This window comes from Lissotriton vulgaris, chromosome 1_1, assembly GCF_964263255.1.
Source record: "Lissotriton vulgaris chromosome 1_1, aLisVul1.2, whole genome shotgun sequence".
Classification (NCBI taxonomy): domain Eukaryota; kingdom Metazoa; phylum Chordata; class Amphibia; order Caudata; family Salamandridae; genus Lissotriton; species Lissotriton vulgaris.
The window spans coordinates 1,260,139,002-1,260,159,334 of NC_141685.1; the positions used below are offsets into that span (position 1 = coordinate 1,260,139,002).

Here is a 20,333-nt window from a genome sequence, read left to right on the forward strand (position 1 = left end):
AGGTGAAGCCTACCTGAGCCTCAGTTGCTACTACAGGAGATTTTTCAAGGGTTATGGCGCCATTGTTGCCCCCTTTACAGAGCTGACTTTCAAAGGGAAGCCCAAGAAGGTGATGTGGACTAAGGCATTCTTAAATGCTTTTGACACCTTGAAAGAGGTCATGTGTACTGTAGCAGTGCTCAGTCCACCCCATCTCTCAAAGAAAATCCCCTTGTAAACATATGCATCTGACCATAGCATTGGGGCTGTGCCATCACAGCTGACCGATGAGGGCTAGGAGCAACCTGTAGCCATCCTGAGTAAGAGGCTACTTCCCAGGTAACAGAGTTGGAGTGCTATTAAAAAAAGGGAAGCTTTTGCAGTAGTCTAGGCACTGAAGAATTTGAGACCATATTTGTTTGGAACTCAACCTTGTGTTCAGACAGATCACAGACTCCTAAGATAGCTAATGCAGATGAGGAGTGAGAATTCAAAACTGTTGAAGGGGTCCATCTCTTTACAGGGAACAGGCTTAATGATGAATCATAGCCCTTGGACTAACCACACCAATGCTGAAGGCCTTTCCAGGTTTTCCTCCTTAGTGATGAGAACTCCCATAAGGGTGGGTAGTTCATTCCTGCTTTCAACTGGGAGGGACACATGTTTTACCTGACATCCCCGGTGGAGGTTTCTCCCAAACGTTTTGCCTTCACTCCTCCCGTTTCGTGAATTAATTTCTGTTGGCTTTAGCACTCTGTGCACTTTACCACTGCTAACCTTGTGCTCTTACCTTCAGCATGATAAAAAAGGCCTACACCAGATTGGCAATTTTAATTTACTCCTAAATCTCTTGTAAATGGTAATACATGTACCCAGGGTCTGTAGATGAAATGCTACTAGTAGGTCTTCAGCACTCATTGTGCTACTTACTATGGTTGCACTTTTAATGCATATCTCAGGTCTGCCACTGCAACCTGTAGTCTAGGGTTAAACTGCCATTTCAACCGGCAAAATGTAACTTTTGCCAGACCTATGCCTTCCTTTTTAATACTTATAAGTCACCCGGGAGTAGGCCCTCATAGGCCCATAGGGCAGGGTGCGTTGTGTTTATTTAAAAAAAAAAGGACATATAAAAGTTTTACATGCATGCCCAGGCAGTGAAAAAATCCTAAAGTTGTTTTTTCAGTTTTGGAAGGCTCATCTCTCCCAATCTTGACTTTCACTGAATTACATATGACATTTAATAGTGCTAACTTTAGGTTGGGTGCAGGTAGAGATGTTTTTACACTCAAATGAATTTTAATCCTCTTTAATGTTGATATTGGATTTTTAGTTACAATTTTGAAAATGACGCTTTTAGAAATTTGGCATTTTCCTGTCTCAAGATGGAGGACACTGTCAGAAAGCAGTTTTCCTGGATCACAACAGCGAATGCCTCGTCTGTTGAGGTTTGTGTAACATAAAGGGGGCTTAGTTGTGCACAGGATGGGCCGCTCTGGCAGGATGACTAGGTTGGGGCTGTACACAGCCACACTTAGGGGCCTATTAGGATGGCAGTGGGACTTTAGTCCACCCGCCACCCTAGCGGTGCTGGGACCGGCCGCCAGTGGTGCGTCTGTCCCGCATCTGCAAGTGTATGCCAACCCAAACCGTGGCGGTGGCATCCTCCGTTCCCAGCATTGTGGTGGGCGGTGCTCACAGCACTGCCCTCCACAATGTTGGGAATGTACGTTGTGCATTGTCATGCACAAGGTGACAGGTATGGTACCCCCCATGTACACCCCCCACCCCCAATACCCCGGGGGCCCGCAACGGTCCCCGAAAGCAAAATCTGCATGCCTTTTCGTGGGGGTATTGTTAATATGGATGGCTGTGTCTAGCAGACACCGCCACCATATCCAAACACATTTCTGCCTGGTTGACTGGTCGAAAGACGGAAAACCGGCAGACAGTCTTTCTGTATGCCGGGGTCCCCCCCCTGCCATACTAATATGGCTGGGGGAAATTGGTAGCGGGCAGGGTATGTTGTAGGGTGGATCACCACCACCATTCAGGTGGTGGCTATCCGCCCTACATCATAATAGACCCCTTAGACGTCAAAGGACTTTGTCTCCTGCACATATAAAGGAACCTGCCAGCAGGCCTGTCATGCCTTGTGTCACCATTAGAGAGTTTGGAGCCTTGACAGGGGAAGAGGAAGAACTTTCCAGAACCAGATGTGGGGTAGAACACAGCGTCCGCCACACATAGGCTGGCAGAGGTATAAATATTGGACCATTCCTCAGAACTTTCCTCGACCTGTGGAAGTTACAGAAGAAGGACTGCCATGCTGCCAGAGGGCTGCCTTGCTGTTAGAAGGACTGCCTTGAAGTCTGAAGAGTACAGTTGCACCAGCTTGCCTTCATCCCAGGCTCCCCACAGTGACTCCAAGGGTCAGTTAGCTTACCTCCTGTGCGAGCTACAGGGAGAGTACAAACTTCAGACGCCACCCTGCAACTCCCAGCTGATCTGCTGCAACAGGACCAACTTGGACCTGCAATTGGAACTGCTGAGCCCTACTGCTGGCCTATGCTGAAGTGAGTCTTGATCCCCAAGAGTTTCCCTTCAGTTTCTGGACCCTTGGCTAGCATCATTGAGAACTCCTCCTTAGTGAAAAGATTACATTTGTGACGTTTGAACTCCTCGTGACCATGAACTGGCCCGGTTGTGACAAGACTGTGCTGCCTCCGACAACTGCAAATGCAAAATTCTGGTGAGAACTGTTCTTCACACCAACAGTGACCAGTAGTGATGACCAGCATCGCAAGACCTGCACTTCGCATGACAGCAATGACATCCTGCGATGACCTCCTGACCTCCAATGCGAAGCTACAGCAACCACTGTGTTTAATGGTAGACCAGCTCTACGCGCTGCAGCGATGCTTGTACACGTTGCCTGACCTGCTCTTCGCACTGTAGAGACGACCATCCACGATGGTCAGCCTCATAATTGCAGCCGTTTCAACCACAAACAGAATTCTTTGCGCAGGACCTAAGGGTAACTTTTCAGTGGGGCTAACCTGGTCCTTGTGGTCGACCTGCATTCTATCATAGTCAGACTAGACTAGTGACTGCACCCAGTATAGTGCGACTAGATGGTAACGGGTCTTTGTGCTACTGTGTGAATATTATGTGAAGATCGTGAAGAAAAAAAGTAAAAATAAAAGTGAAGGTGAAATACAAAACCAGTAATCTATCTGTTATGCAGTGTTAAACCTCCTAAACCTCATCAGGTGTCAAGAAAAAGTGTGATTTTCCATTGTATCTGAGCCTTAGTTCGGCTGGAAACAGTAGCAAGTATTTAGTTTTTAATCTTTGAGTTTTTGGTTCATGTCAACAAATGTTTTGCATCCTTAGGACCTCAGTATGGTGCAGGCTTCGTATTGTGGGCCTCCCTTAATATGGATTGTTTGCAGGAATGTATCCCTATGGTTGTAGTTCAGGAGTTTAGCAATCATGACTTGCGGGTGGGCATCCGGCGGCATGGAAGCGATGGAGTGGGTGACTGTCCACCTTAAGGAATAATCACAACCCTTTTAAGGGTAAACCCTCAAACGTACTAAATTACAATGCGCTCAAACCCATGGTAGCTATGACACAGAGTCAACAGGCTTAACTTAGGTCAATGTGTAAATTATTTTTGCAGTACTAAAACAGTAATACATTTGAAATGCATTACAATAAAAATCTCAAACTTAGTTTGAAAGTTGAGTAAAATATACCAAAAGAACAACAATCCAATATGTGGAACCAAAGATATGATTTTTTTTAAATTTTACGTAGGAACAGCGCCAAGAAGCAAAAAGTGCCAACGATAATCAATGGTCACTGTAGATCGGGACCTAGATGCAGTTGGAGGCTGACCGCGTTGGAGCACGGGTTGGATACACCCGCTAGATTCATCCTTGTCAAAGATTTTACCTTGTGACTTTAAGTTCCAGTCCACCACAGGTGTACACTTCTAAATGCCCTGTGCGCCCTTTCTATTTCAAACATAGGATAAAGACCAGTGTGCTTCAGAGTTTATGTAATCCACTGCTCCAGGAATAGCTCCGGGGCAGCTCCCTCGCATCTCTCTGGGATCCCCATAAAACGAAGGCTGTTCCATCTTGATCTTTCCTCTGTGTCTTTAAGTCTATCTTCTAGGACTTAGACCTGGTCCATAACAGTACGGACTGTTCTTTTAAATCTTGACATTTTCATCATTAGATGCTGCAGCCCTTTCTTAGGTTCTAGGGATCTTTTATTCACTTTACTCAGGTCTACCCACACAAGGTTTTCCTCCAGTGCTATTGTGTCAATCTTGTTTCCCAATGAGAGGGTGGATTGCTCTATCACTGCCTTGATTTGTGCCCCGGGGGCTCCATTGGAGAGGGCGGGTTACAACTGTCCTCCATGACGTCTCTTATTTTGCCACTTCTAGAGCCATTTTGGACTGTCTATATGATTCAGCAACACAGATCAAGGAGGTCTATCTTTCCCTGTACCATCCTGATAGGCCCCTCAGAGAAAAGGGAGTTTCTAAATGATACAACCATCCCCACAGTCCACTACTGTCAGGATACGCAGTTAGGGTACTTCGTAACAGCAGGCTATCACCTCCCCTCCTGAGGGAGTTTTAAGGTGCTGGGTATCAAAGAATCTCTCTGTCTCACATCTCTGAGTAAGGAACTCAGCCAATGTCATTCATAGAGTCCATCCAGAGGACAGGTTCCACTCAGCTGGAGCTCACCCCAAACTTTCATACCATCAAAAGCATGGGCTTCCAGCAGTGCTTTATTTCAGAGTGTAGGAGTGCTCTCTTGCCCAGCTTCCCCTGTAATTTCTTGTCGGTTGGTGCACCAACTTCCTCGAGGAATCACCTTGGCTGTCCACTCTCCACTTATGCTTGAATCACTCTGGCTGTCCAACTCCCACACCAACCATGCTGGCTGCAGGTAGTTAAACCCGCTAAAGGCAGCTCTTTTGGGCTCGGGTGGTAGGTCCTCGCTCCCCGGGGAGCCGTCCCATCCTTTTAGGACCATTTGCTGTCCCCAGGATGTCTCATGCGATTTCAGTCAGCAGACCCTGGGTTTGAAGAAGGAGTGCTTCTTCAAACTGCAAGGGGACATCCCAGCCACAGCCAACTCAACCCTGTGCACACCTCAGCATAGGCACTAGGTCTCTGGCATCTGAGCCATTTGCAGCACCACCGTCTTGTAGATCTTCATGGGGTAGCTCTCTTCAGGTTCCAGATCCACTGCGCTTGCTGCACAGCATGTCTTAGAGGGTTTGCATACCAGTGCTCCCACAATCTTGGGTCGTGGGTAGGGGTACCTATATGCTACATGGATATGAACTGGGGGGTGTTGGACCGAGCTCAAGATGTGGGGTCAAGCCACGCCTACACACACACCATAATTCTTAATGTTGAATTAATGGTCACCTGCTTGCCAAAGAAAGTTGAAGGAATATTTGTTTATTTTTTATTTTTACAGACTACTTGAACCCATTAACAGTATTTTAGTTTCAAAGGTTGTTATAAATCATTTAGCATTTACAGACCCTAGAGCCTCCTATACAGTAGATAACCGATTCAGCCAAGCACATAACAGATGTCAACCTGGGTTTCATTTGTGTAAGACAGTTAAACAAGTAAGAAGAAAAGGTAGAAAGTGGCAAAGTCAGAAAAATTCCAAAAGCAATATGAACTTCTTTAGAAAGCTAATACACTATCCAGATGCTGTTGTCTGTTCAAAGTAAAGAGCTGCTCTAAAAATAACTTCTTACTCTTAAGCCTGGCTAATAGCACTTCTTTATCAACCATGTCAAAGACTAAGAACAAACCTACCAAACGAACCCTCATCTATGATCGACAATAGATTGTGCAAAATACTGAGTATAGCAGATTTATTTCCATGGTTGGGTGAACCACTGATAGACAAAAAGGCTGAAAGTTGAATTCTTTCTATGAAATCTGAGTTTGTTTAGTCATATTTCTTTAGTAACAATTGACATCCAGGAACAACCAAAAGTTGTGCAAGAGCAATGGAATCCTGCTAGTTTCACATTGGTGTTTTATTTCAAATGACGGCATTGCCAATGCAAATTTCTGATGATTAAATACCATTCTCTAATACAGGAGCAGGATGATCAGCCAAACCATTGGAGTAGCAACCAAATCATAACCGTGGACTGCCAAACCAGATCCATAAAACTAATGGACTCTTTATCTGTTTTAAATGCATGAGCAAAAGTCAAACTACATCAATCCCCATTGCAGAAGAGGGAAACTTGTTGCATGTCCTATTTGTGTGTCCAAATAGCAGCTTGGTTGATGCTCGCTCTCGAGTTTTAAAACCTATTTGCACAAAATATAATATTTTTAGAACTATGGTTCTGATTGAACTAATGAGAACCCCACCAGATGAATTTGTATGTTATAAAGTTTTCAACTTTTTAAAGTGTTTCTTCCGCTATTTTAATGATGTTTAAACTAGGAATAATAATCTCTTCTCTATATAATGTATTTTTATATCGTGGTACTATGGAACTGGAAATCTGTATATACTATTTTAACATATTGTGGATCCCGGAAGAGGTCTATACTAATAAACTTTCATTTCATTTCAAGAAGAAAACAAATTCATTAACCTCTTCGCTGCGGCGGCTATTCCGCCGCAGCTCTAAGGGGGTGGGGGAGCCACGCGGCGCTCCCATGCTGGTGACGGAACCGCTCCGTCACCAGCTGCGGTCGCGCTGTGCTCATGACGGAGCGGTTCCGTCACGGCCCGCCCGCTTAATGGAACGCTCAGCGCAGGCGCGGAATCCGCGCCGAGCGGGCCGTGATGTAACCGCTCCGTCATCAGCAGAGCGCCACCGCGGCTGGTGATGGAGCGGTTCCGTCACCAGCAGGGGAGGGGTTAATAATCCTATCTCAATGGTGCCATTATCGGGGATGTTACCATATTGCTACCCCTTTAATCTATAATAAAAGCTGAGTAAGAAATTGGATTTTTAATCGGGTGGGTGACTGTCCAAGTTTTTTTTGTGTGCAGATTTATATAGAACAAACTCGACCCAAAGGTATTGGAGCCTTTATATGAGCACCAGTTACGTTACACAAGGACATATTCATTATTTCGTAGGCAAGGGGAGATTAAGTGATTTGCCCTGAATGATCACAGGATGTTGAGCTGACGCCGAGGCTCAAACCCGGTTCCTCAGCTCCAAAGTCAGCAGATCTTGCCATAAGGTTACATCCTCTTCCCTAATACGTTGTCCTCTTAATCTCCAAGAGGCAGGAACATTTATGCATTAATAGCTGCCTTCAGTTTGTATCAATGAGGTGATAGAGTTTGTATGTACAGGTCACTGAGAAGCCTGCCTAGAGTTTATTACTGAAGGAGGACAAACCTCTTCTAGACAGCTACATGTTGTAAATTGAAGAAATGTTCTGTTTGTTATCAACAGAAATCAGTAGAACCTAACTTTGCAGTGTTAAATTAATTTAAAAGCCCTGTTTCCTTCCCTCCAGGTCAGGTCATGCGTTTATTACCGTGAAAAGCACACTAATGTGCAATTTCAGCACACAAAAAAAGTTTTATTCTGCTGGCTGTCTGTGTCTGAGAAGTTCATGAAAGGTTTACAGCATTACCTCCTCCAACGTTGACTTCAATTACAGTTTGAAATGAAAAGATTGTTCACAAAGCACAAGCCATACTTGAGTGTTCATGATGGCTCAACAGTATGTTTTCAGGGCATTATATTTGAACCCAATAAAACAAGTCAGAATGTTTACAGAATAGCATGCTAAAATTCACAAAGATATCATAGATTAATAGTTGAAATGTTCAAAAAAAGTAAAACACACAATACAATAAACACCCATTAAAAAATATTCGTAAATAAGAACAAGATATTTGTATTCATAATAGAAATACTGTTTTTATCCTACCTGTTGTTCAAGAGGACTCTTTTTATTTCTTGGTAAATATCACATTTAGATTGATTTTGTGATTGCATACATCAACGTAGTTGAAAGTGGTCTTGAACAAATCGTGGTTAAATGCCATTAACAGTGAGGTCAAAAAAACAACAAATTGCATTAACAATTAAAGGAGATACATCAGTTACATATTGAGGACAAGATTATATATTTATATATTTACAACCAATAGTCTAGGCTTTGGATTCTAGCCTGGCAGTTGAGGGGTGTTACCCCGAAACTGGTCCCAGGATTCTTGTTTCCCGTCCAGGACCTGGCCTGGCAGATCGGGCTAGACTGTTCCCATGAGGCACAGAGTCAAGACTGATTTGCATATGGCTGGGTCCAAATTAGGGTGGTGAAGTGAGCTAAAGAACGACAATGGATTCAACCCAGATCTGTGAGTGGGGGTGAATGTCTGAAAAATGTCAGCATTCCTTCCATCATCTCCTTGTGTTTCCTTTGTTCGCCCTAAGTTGGTAGGGTATGCCCAGACGAGTGCCTGGCTGAGGAAGGGTGTTACCCCGAACCCAGTCCCATGATGCTTGTTTCTGGTGCAGGGAGGACTTGGCCTGGAAATTCGGGCTGAACTGTTCCCATGAGGTACAGGGTCAAGACTGATTTGTATATGGCTGGGTCAAACTGGGGTGGCAAAGTGAGCTAAAGAACGATGTTGGATTCAAACCAGATCTGTGACTAGGGGTGAGTGTCTGAAAAGTTTCAGCACTCTGGCCATCATCTCCTTGTATTTTCTTTGTTCGCCCTAAGTTGGCAGGGTATGCCCAGACGAGCACCTTGCTGATGAGGCGTGTTACCCCAAACCCGGTCCCAGAATGCTTGTTTCTGGTGCAGGGAGGGCCTGGCCTGGCAGTTCGGGCTGGACTGTTCCCATGAGGCACAGGGTCAAGACTGATTTGTATGTGGCTGGGTCAAACTGGGGTTCGAAGTTGGGTAAAGAACGATGTTGGATTCAATCCAGATCTGTGACTGGGGTGAGTGTCTGAAAAGTTTCAGCACTCTGCCCATCATCTCCTTGTATTTCCTTTGTTCGCCCTAAATTGGCAGGGTATGCCAAGACATGGGCCCCTTGCTCACTTTGCCATTGGATTCAAGTTAGCCTGGCTGATGAGGGGTGTTACCCCGAAACTCATCCCAGGATGCGTGTTTCCAGTCCAGAGAGGACCTGGCCTGGCAGTTTGGGCAGGACTGTTCTCATGAGCCACAGGGTCAAGACTGATTTGCATCTGGCTGGGTACAAACTGGGGTGGCGAAGTGAGCTAAATAACAATGATGGATTCAACCCAGATCTGTGACTGGGGATGAGTGTATGCAAAGTTTCAGCGCTCCGTACATTATCTCCTTGTGTTTGCTTGGACAGTTATCAGCAGATGGTTATAAAATGCTCTATCGAGTGTATGGGAAGGGGGATCAGCACTAATGCAAATTGTCCGCCCCAGTGGATGAGTCTTGTCAGGGAGAAGGACTGGAATCTGGAAGATGTGCAATGCAGGTTGTGTGAAGTTTGGAGGTGCTGATTTGTACATTCTAGGCTCCAGGTGTGAGTGTTTTGATTTCAGATATTTAAGAGTTACCCTGCAGTTATGCCATTCACACCTTTGCAGACCAATGTTAAGAACTTGTATATGGCCCTGCTTTTGGCAGAAAGATGGGCATCTCAGTAAAAATAATGAGAAGTAGCTCTGTTGTGGGTGTGGGGAAGATTATATAGTGTTCTGGTAACAAAGTTTAGAACTTTACTCAGTGGGAGAAAAACAATGGGGGAAGCCTAATCAGAGACTTTTGCTGCAGTTCGATTTGATCAGTACTAGCAAGTTGCTCAATGCCATAGCTGTATGGAATGGGACACATCAATCTTGTACAAATTTAGAAAGTAGTACCTAGTTTAAGAAACTGTGATGGTAATAAAGGGTTGACTCTTCAAAGAGGTGATATGGGGGACTCTGAGTTCTGTACCAGAGAAAGTGAAAGTCAGGCTGTCAAGAGATAAGCAGATGAATGTAGGGAGTGAGGTGCATGCAAAAGATGATGAGAGTGGAGGACCAGAGATGTTTTAAGGCCTGAATAAAGTGGGCAATTGCAAGGGCTCCCACCTTCCATGGGACCTAAGGGAACTTTCTCTCTAGCTCACTTCACTTAAAGTATAATTCAATATTGTTAGATAACATAAGGCTTGATCTAGAAAAAAAATGGGTAATAAAATTCAAAGTTGTTCCAAACAGGGGCCACCCAAATTATTTTTGCCCACTGCTCGCAAAATACTTTAAATGTGGATGACAACATGGAGCATGGTATTCTGACTTGAGGGGACTGAGTAAGTTGGTGTTAAGAAATAGGGCAAGGCAATTAAAATCAATGGCCCTCATTACAAGTTGAGCTCGATACTGTGAGATGTTTTCAAAACGTGGTAGATACCATTACTTGGGGTGATTGTCATATGTGGAAAAAACCTATATTCTGAGATTTTGTCTTGTCTTGCAAATGATGCATCACATGTGGAATTGGTGTTAAAAATACCAATTTATTTAACAAATTTTGCAGGCCTTTTCTCTGATATATTTTGATTGGTTTGACCTGCTGAAACTTATCAGGGAAAAACTGTGAAAAAAAGTAATCTCACAACTCATAACTTCTATCACTGTGTAAAAAATCGTTGCACAGGGATCAGAATTTATCCCTTAAATCGTACTGAAACACATGTGTGCAAGTATCATAGGCCCTATGGCATAATTGATTTGTGCTATGTTTAATAAATGTCTTATGATGTCACCTCAATTGCGCTAAAAAGAGTAGAGTGTGGGTTGCTAACATAATGAGCAGTTATATTCATAAGGTATATGTACATTACTCTCAAATTAAATTCAAAGATCTTTATTTGGTTACCATAAAAATAACCATAAAAGCACAATACAAATTACAGATGATAAAAACTACTAATGTTGATTACTTAGATAAAATCACTTCATAATAGATTCATGAAAATTAAAAACATTTTTTAAAAAGGCAGTGACAGCAGCAATCACATATACTTCATCCAAAAGTTGCAAGGGCAATAGAGTGGGATAACATTGTCTCAGTCCAAGTTTCTGTAGTACCAGAATAATTCATCTCCTTCTTGGTCCAATATAGAATTTACAGAAGAACAGTATGTGTATAGTTGACTATATTGAGACATCATCACAAGGGCATTTACATAAGACTTTGGACCAATTATTTAATTCTGGAAAACTTAAAGATCTATATAAGATATTCAGTCTGAAACGAATCAGCAGAAAACTGTCATAATCGCCCATAGATAAAGAAATATATGGCTGTATACTAGAGGTCAGCAAAGTAAGTTGATGGGCCTGAACCCTTAATTTTTTCAATTCATTTGTGCTATAGTTTCACTCATGTAGCAAATACAGCTAGCTTTAAGATCTTTCCAAGAAGATTGCACATAGTATATGGCTCATTAAAATATTCTCTGTGTCCAAGTATGATTAAAAACATTTTAACATTTTCCAACCATCTTATGTGTTTGACCCCATCCACCCCTAAAGCATAAGTTAAAATATGATGGTTGAAGGCAGTTTTATCCGTATTCAAATTTTGTGCCATAGGAGAACAGGCTGGATCTTAATCATGTCCTCCAAATGTGGCATGCCCAGTTCCGAATGGCAAATGTAATTTGAAGTACTGCCCGGGACTGCCAAAAGAAACTTAAAAAACATATTTTTCGAAATTCTGCAGAGCATTTACCCCAGCGTAGCCCCAAATTCCAGCTCCATCTGTTGCTATTGCCACGCACTTTGCCTTATAAATGCGTAGCAATTCCGCAGGGGGTCGTCTGCCTAATTTAAGACAAAAATTAGAGAGTGCCATCAGTGATTTAGTGAACAACCATCTAGTTTTGACCACCTGGGTCCAGGTTTCTGACCTATCAAATAGGATCCCCAGATAGGAAAATATATCAGAACACTCAATGGGCAGTGGCGGCTGGTGACATATGAAAGTGGTAGGGCGTAAACTTATTGTGATACCCGACTGCGGCGAACCAGCGTAGGGAGGATGCCCAAAGAACCTATGGGGGGTTCGAGGGGTTTTCCCCTCGAGAAAATTTTGAAAAAAGAGTGGTCAAATGGTGCATTTTCAAGCAAATTTAAGAAAGCAGGAAGGATAATAAAGCAATACAACTGAATTAATCATCATTTGACAAATTACCAAATTTTATGAGCTATAGAGGACAATATTTGCCTATGCTGATGGCTATATTTACTTGTGAAAACACTGATACATTTGTAACTGTTTTGTGCAATTTAAAAATATTTGCTTATGCACTGCAAGCAAAAACACTCATAGGGAGTACGGAGGGTTATGCCCAGAACGGTGAGGCCTAAAATGCAGAATCCTGAATTCCCTTTATATCATTTATTTATTTGAATGCTCTTTCTAATAACCTTTACCTGAGAATAAAACAAGCTCCCATACTCTCTAATTGTCAGACAGGCACCAAATCCGCACAGCTCACTTATAACAAAGAGATCCGCTTTCATAGCAACCTTGACTTCACCGGAGAATCGCTACAACAACGTTTTTGTGAGCTCCTAATCAGGTTGTATACAAGCAGTACAACAGTCAGGGTCAATGCTGCGAATCTTGATGTTAGCACACCCCGAATCTTACGAAAACAACCAGCAAACTGAATCAATGGTTCCACCTTTATGTTTGATCATGCTGCTGACAGTACTAGTGACATAACAGAAGGCTATTAAACACCACCCTAACCGACCAATCTTTTACAGCTATTGTTCAACCTTTAGTTAGCACTTTCAATAGTAGTGGCTGTAGACTCAGTCTCTCCAACACTTTGTAAAGTGCACTAAAACCAGCACTGTAGGTTGCATTGCTATTGTGCACTATAAACAGGGCCACTGGAAAATGCTTTTGCACATCTGTAAAAAGAACAATTGATGGACAGAATGCATGATTTATTCAGCATCCCGTCCATCATTTCTTTGTAGCACATTTCACAACTGTGGCATTTTTTGCGTAAGTATTAATTTGACAAACTCACTACATAATCCGTGATCTGCTGCATATTTTTCAGATTTTAATAAAAAACAAAAGGTTGTTTCCAGCCCAAATGGCATCAAGTTATTGAAATTGCTGCATCCGGGATATAATTCTGCTCCGGATACTCATGGAAAGTTAACTGGTCTGCTTCAGCTGTTGATTGCTGTAATCAGCTATTTATAGAGATGCCAAGGGTGCCCAGCTATTTCACCCCCCCCCCCACCCCCTTTAGATGGGCTTGGGGAGGGCTTTTGTCTTTAGCTGTGTATAAATTAACTATACTGTTCTAAATGGAAACAGGTTCTTTAAAATTGTTCATATTCTCTTTGCCTTTCCTCGACAAATATACTAGTCAACCCTCCTGTGTTATTTGGTCCTGCATTGCCGCATAATGCCTGTGGACATAATTATAAAACATGTGACCATACATGCACCCATAGTGAGATTGTGCCAACAGCAATCATTAACAATCAAGACCCATTAAATAGATCAACAACACCCCTCTATTTTGACCATCCAATGCACTGATATCCCAGAACTGACACGTATTCAGCACTCTCATGAAGCACATCTGTCATAAGCTGAAATGTATGACTATTCCACTAATAAGAGATCATAAGAGGTTGGACAATATATAATTTGTGATGCACTTATATCTGTGTGATGCATGAGACATTCACAGCACTTCATCTGCACCATGACTTCTGCGACCGTACAAAGGCATGCTAAGAGCTTTGATCATGCACTTCTATCCTGATCTGTCACTCACTGCTATTTTCGGAATGAGATATCCTCACATGTCTTACAAAGCACCTCTAATGTAAACATCATCAACATGTACTGGGCTTCAACTAAGTACTCATAAAGTCACCAAAGCCGAGCGTTATATATAAGGCACATCTGCCCGAGCCAAGTAACATTTTTTTTATACGCGCGGCCACTGCAGTGTATGTGAAATTCCTGCACTATGTATGGATGTGTATTACACATCCATACATAGTGCAGCAATTCCACATACACGTGCAGAGAAAACATTTATCACCGGCCGGCCGGGCCTACGGAGGCTCACGGGGACGAAAGGAGGAGGCAGGAGAGCAATGCAGCGCTAGCAGATATGTGCATGCTGCCCCATTGTGCTTGCCAGGTGCTCAGCGTGCGCCGCCCTAGAAGAAAGTTTAATCTGTAATTACAATACACTGTAGCGCATGGGTGTTACTGTCGATTTAGCAATGCTGCATTTACTTACTTTAAAATAAATGCACAGTTTCGTCATTGCATTCAATTGAACCTGTGGGGAGCTGAACAGTACTGGAGCTGAAGTGTCGTATATGATAAAAGTGTTGCATGAGTCGAGGGCTGCTGAGGCGATTGTCATTGTGTGTAAAGAAAAGAAGTAAGAAAAGTTAAACTTACCGTTACCTGACCGCCGGACCGTCAGCACTGCATCTTCTGGGACCTTGGCGCCTTCACTAGAGCGGTAACCCGCCCTCCGTCCTCAGCAAATCCTGGCTCTGTAGCAGCGCCAGGATTGACACAGGGCATGGTTGCTTTCTGCCCGCCTGCCCATTAAGAGAGCGAGGTTTCGCTCTTCTAATGGGCATGCGCAGGCACAAGGGCGCATGCGTGGGCAAGGCTAAAAAATGTGCCTCCGTCCCCTCTCATGCGCACCTGTGCTGCTGCCTGCCCCTGACAATGCATGTGAGTCAACATGACACAGGACCGCCCTCCCCCTTCAGACTCTGAAGGGGGAGGGCGGTCCTGCATCATGCTGACTGACAGGCATTGTCCCCTCGGCCTCGGCGTGAGTTTGAACTTAAGTAAACTCAGTTTACTTCAGTTCAGAGCACTACGCCGAGGGAGCTACGGGTGCCGTGCGGGCGGGGGGGCAACGCCCCAACGCCCCCAATGGACGCACCGTCACTGTCAATGGGCCTTGAGTATATAAAAACTGTGTTGATCTTCTTATTAGAACCCACCCCACAGTTCATTGTGAACGTTTTGGAACAATTAATCCTGAGCCCCAGATTTGACATAAAATTAGAAAAGGAGGTGACAACCCTTTGCAGACCAATCGGAGTGCGGGCCATTAGGACTGCATCATTCGCATAAAGGAGTGCAGTAATGGGGCGCTTAGCAATTGTCGTCAAATACCTGCACTCCTTGATTAGAATGGTTTCTAGATTATTTATGTATAATGTAAAGAAGAACGGGGTAAGGATACAGCCTTGCCTCACTCCTCTTGACATGCTAAAGTGCGTAGTGCATTCGCCAGCCGTCCCAAACCGAACCCTCGCCCTGGCTCCTGAATAAAGCTGCCTCAGAAAAGTGATTATTAAAACATCCACACCCATACTCTCTAAAATAAGCCATAGATTATCATGAATTATACAGTCAAACGCTGCCCTTAAATCGATAAAGGTCATAAATAATCTGCCCCCTTTTGCTCTGTTGTATATGCCTAGAACTATATGTACATTTTGTCCCTGTTCAACTGTACCCATACCGAGATGGGTCGATAACAAGCTGGGTTCATCCTATCACCTTTTTTTAAAAATTGCCACAATTACCCATTCATAGAAGGTTGATATTAAACCTGATGTACAGCATGCATTTAAAACCTGTGTTAAGAGTGGCCCCTATAGTTCTAGGTTGGATTTAAAAAGATTCACCGGAATTCCATCCGGGCCTGGGGCTTTACCTCCCAGGCTTGAATTTATTGCTGTATTCACCTCGCTAAGAGTAAAAACAAGTATTAGTCCTGTGTGCAAGCAAAGGCATAGTGTTGGTCGTATTTGACATTGCCTTGTCCAGCTGTGGCTGAGTTTTCATACAATTTTGAGTAATGTGATTAAGCATGGGCAGAAAATCCGTTCCACTCGCGGATTTTGCGGATTTTCTGTAAATTCGCAATCCGCGAACGCTCGCGAATTTACAGAAAATCCGCAAATTCGCACGCAGCAGATTTTTTTTTCTTGGTGATACAATTTTGCGGCGTGCGGTGTAAGTTCGCAATTGCGAACTTGTAGGTGCGGCGGGCAGCAACAATCTCGCACTCGCGAAATTACAAAAATTGCAATTCTGCACAAGAAATCTACTAGCAAGCAGCATAGACCTTCTGAAAATGATGATTTTTATCAGAATAACTCCTCAGGTTGACATTTGCCTGCACTTTTTTGGATTTGAGGCCTTTTTATTTTCTTTGGATTAGAAATCAACTTTCTCATATAAGCTTGTTTGGGGCATTACAGTTGCTGTAATGCTGTTCTGCAGAAAAACGAGTTTTGCAAAAGTGAAAGCATTCAGCAGGTTCAAAAGTTCAAACTCATCATTAGTAACCATTCCCTGTAGTGCTTCCTGACAAGGGCCCCTCCAGAGTTCAGTTGCTAGTTGCAACAATTGTATGACCCTGCTCTGACCCTCACAGCAGGCTCATAGAATAGCTACAAGTAGGCCACAAAGGCCCTGAAAAAAAAAATTCCACTGCAACAGAAAGCAAATGACAGATAAGGAAGCAGGTGCCAGACTGGAATTTTAAAACAGTGACACATTAATAAATCAACCCCAAATTAATTTATGTCAGTTGAAGCAGGCAGGTGTGCTTGCTTTTTCCCCCCATAATCTACAGTGATGATGAACCAGAGGGTGGCATTGATGTACCAGAGGGTGGCATGGGTGAAACAGAGGGTGGCAGGGGTGAAACAGAGGGTGCTGGGCACCTGTGATGATGAACCAGACGTAGAAACAACATAATCGTGACCGTTGCGAGCCGACATGTAAGTTTGCAATTGCGAACTGGTACAAAACCCTCGCGAACTGGCAGAAATCCTTGCGAACTGGCAGAAATCCTTGCGAACAGAAAAAAAAATCCGCAAATTCACGAGAATTCGCGGATTTTGCAGAATGCGAGTTCGCAAATTCGCAAAATTCGCGAACGCCAGATTCGCAAAATTCGCCCATGCCTAAATGTGATATTCGTTCCGATTCGGTAATGGCAATCTCAACCTTTGCTATATCCTTATAGGCCAAAAAGGGTGCATTTACGGCTTTCCAGAAAGCAGAGGGGTCTCCATTTTAAAAGGTTTCTTGCAAAGTGCGCCATGCTTCTTCTTTTAGTGCGTTTGTTCTCAATTTTAATACCCGCTTGTTTCTCTACTTGCCTCCCTAATATGTTCCTGATTCTTCACTGTAGCATGTAAGGATTTTTTGAGATTGGAATAAGCCTTTGTACAGCAAGTATCGAACTAACCTTGTTTATCTGTAACCTGCTTTTTAGCTTTAACCCATAGTGCTTCTTTGACATATTTTGAGATAGCCGTAAAGCTGATTCCCTGGTCATTCGACTTCTCATCCGAACAGGTTAAAAGCATGTCTTTACAAGTCAGACCAACTTTTTTAATAAGTTACTTAGTATCTATATTTGTCCATCTAAGCGCATATCCATTATGCCTACTTAGGATAATATTATCTACAGAAAGAGATGGATAAGCTCTAGCATTAATGCCCTGGTTGTGCACTGTTACATCTATACTTAAGGGAAAGTAATCGCTTGGAGCAATGTCGTGAGTATTAAAATTTTTGACACGTGTAGCGTGTCTACTAGATAATAATATGAAATCAAATGTGTAAAAAATACTGCAACCGTTAAATTTGGGTTTGAAGGAGGCTATGGGTGAACACAGATCATTAGCAAAGCCCATGTCTGAAGTAAAAGTAACATAATTCAAAAGGTTTCCATACACTGTGTGCGGAAAATGTGAGAAACTGGAACTTTTTCCGAAGGAAATTCCGCAAACCTCATTGTCAGAATGTTGGCACAGAGGAGATTTAAAATCCCATCCCCAAATAGCAAATACATCATTGGAAACATGAGACTGTAAGTTATAATAAATGATGGCTCATAGATCTCAATATACCCTCAATCAACATTGGGGGAGCAGTATTATAAAAATTCAGAATAGCTAAACAAAGTGCATGTTCCAAATGGAGACTAAGAATTTGATAATGTGGTTCATTGGCGTTCAAAACTATTTTCCTTATGTCCAGGTAATTTGAAATATATGTGCAGAGACCCCCTTTTGCCCTATCGTTAGATGATGTTATTGCTCTCAACAAAGGTTCATCCTGTTATTGTTGGAGCATTCACCTCACCCTCATTGATACAAACCTCAATACACATATTTGTAAAAGCAAAATGAGCTTTTTAACTATGGTGGCCCTGTGGGTTCATAAAACATGTTTAACTCTTTTGATTCCCCGTGGCCCGAACATCATCACTTGTAAATTCTTTCTAGTTGTAGAATCAGAGAAAAGATTAGAAGTAGGCACATAATTGTTTAAGAAATTAAAGATCGCAAATATGCAACCTCAAAGTAGATTTGTTCATCGAACTAGTTATGGTGATTATCAGGCGTATATAAAGAGGAAATTTCGCATAGAGACATATGAAATTTCTGAGAAAAGCAGAATCCAAGAAACACCTGAAGCAGAGTGAAGCTAATGATCAAAATATCTCATGAATTCACGGGTCACATTGTTGCAGAACACAACATCAATAGCAGGTGGGAGTACCACTTTGAAGGTGGAAATTGCCACCTTGTTAAGAAAAAGCATCCATCTATGTACAATTTGGAATTCAATATTCCCTCTTTTACATCATCTTCTCCTTTCCTGTTTTCACCCGCTTTCCATAAATTACTATTACCTTCAAACCTTTAATGCCACCTATATTAAATAGGGTATATCTCTTCTTTACCTAGTGCAAAATTGCTAGCTTGCTTTTTAATTGATTTCTCTAGTATTGAGTAAAGTACTTATATCTGGTAGTGCATGAGAATTATTTGTATTGCACCTTTCAAATGCCATTGGTGGTCTGCTGGCTGCTTGCCTTTATGAATGCACACTTTACTCAGTTCCGTATCTGGCTGTACTAAAATCATTCAGTTTCTGGCAAATTAAAACCTTTTTTTATATGCTGAATTGGTTTAATCATCCATTGGTAGAACATAGTTCCAATTCCGTGGCTCCCTATTCCTTCTTCTTTTGATAATTTGCTGTCCCTAGCCCCGTAGAGAACTCATTGGTCCCAAATAGAGGAGTGGATGGGAAAGGATATTTTTCCAAGCTTCTTTTCTTACTTATTCTGTCCCAAACTTACAAAGTCAACCTTGACATAGAGGAGGTTTACTGTTTGACACATCAGTGTTCTGCTGAAGCAAGGGCACCGCTCATTGTAATTTTTTTTACCTGGGTATGACCTTTAAAGAAACTTAATTTTTCTTTGGCTAACCAAAGCTGTTGAAAGATGCACCATAACTGGGTTGTTTGGAAGCAGTACTTCAGACTAGGTTTTCCTTAGCCTCACACGACAGGCTTCAACACACCTTCAATGAGTGATATTCTTTCTTCCCCCCCCCGCACCCCCCCCACCCCCCAACTCCATGGATCCATAGTCAGGTCTTTCTATAGCAGGATTGGAGTGGTTGGAATATCTAGGACATTTGTATGAGTTTGGCCATTATAATGGAGACAATTCTACTTATTCACTAGATGGCAGCGCTCTTCCAGGTTGGAGATATGGCTCTGCTATGCAGAGTCAGAGTGACGTATTAAATATCAGCTTCCGTGTTATGTGAATTCCAGGTCATACATATATTCCTTAGTATGTTTTCATCTTCCTCTTCCATCTGAATGGTGTATGTTTTCCTAGCAGACCCCATCAAGCTCCAAACCATTGGGTCTCTGCAGGTCTTCAAAATTAAGCATATGATGGTTTATGCCACCGTTGAGTTAGGACACGTTGTAAATTGATGCTATTGAATATTGCAGTCAAAGTGTTTAATAGATCTGGTGCCAAGCACTTCGAGAGGCCCATTGAAAAACAGTCGGAGTTTGAGATCTAGCTTGTATATAAATTACAATCTGCCATAACAAATTTCCCTTCTCCATGAACGATACTAATAGCTACTATCTCATATCTTCCTGGTTGGACAGAGTAATCATTAATAGATAATTTATGCTGTGCATCTGATTCATTCATTTTCCTTCGAAGCTTGGTTGAAAAAATCACCAGAATGGTTTTTGCCATATTTTCATTTTCCACACCGGGTACTACTTGACCTTGCTACATTACTGCTCAAGTAAAAGTAAAACCTTGCATGGTAAAGGCATAGTAGCAAATTAACAGGTAAGTATAACCCCATTTCTATTTTTTTATACAAATATGTATTCAAATATATATATACATAAATATATATATATATATATATATATATATATA

General features: G+C 42.5%; 1 protein-coding gene across 2 annotated transcripts in view; it reads left to right on the forward strand.

Moving 5' to 3' along the window:
• Positions 1–20,333, forward strand: part of PDE1B (phosphodiesterase 1B) — a 1,669,085-nt gene that overhangs the window by 870,093 nt on the left and 778,659 nt on the right. The gene's annotated exons all lie outside the window — the stretch shown is intronic.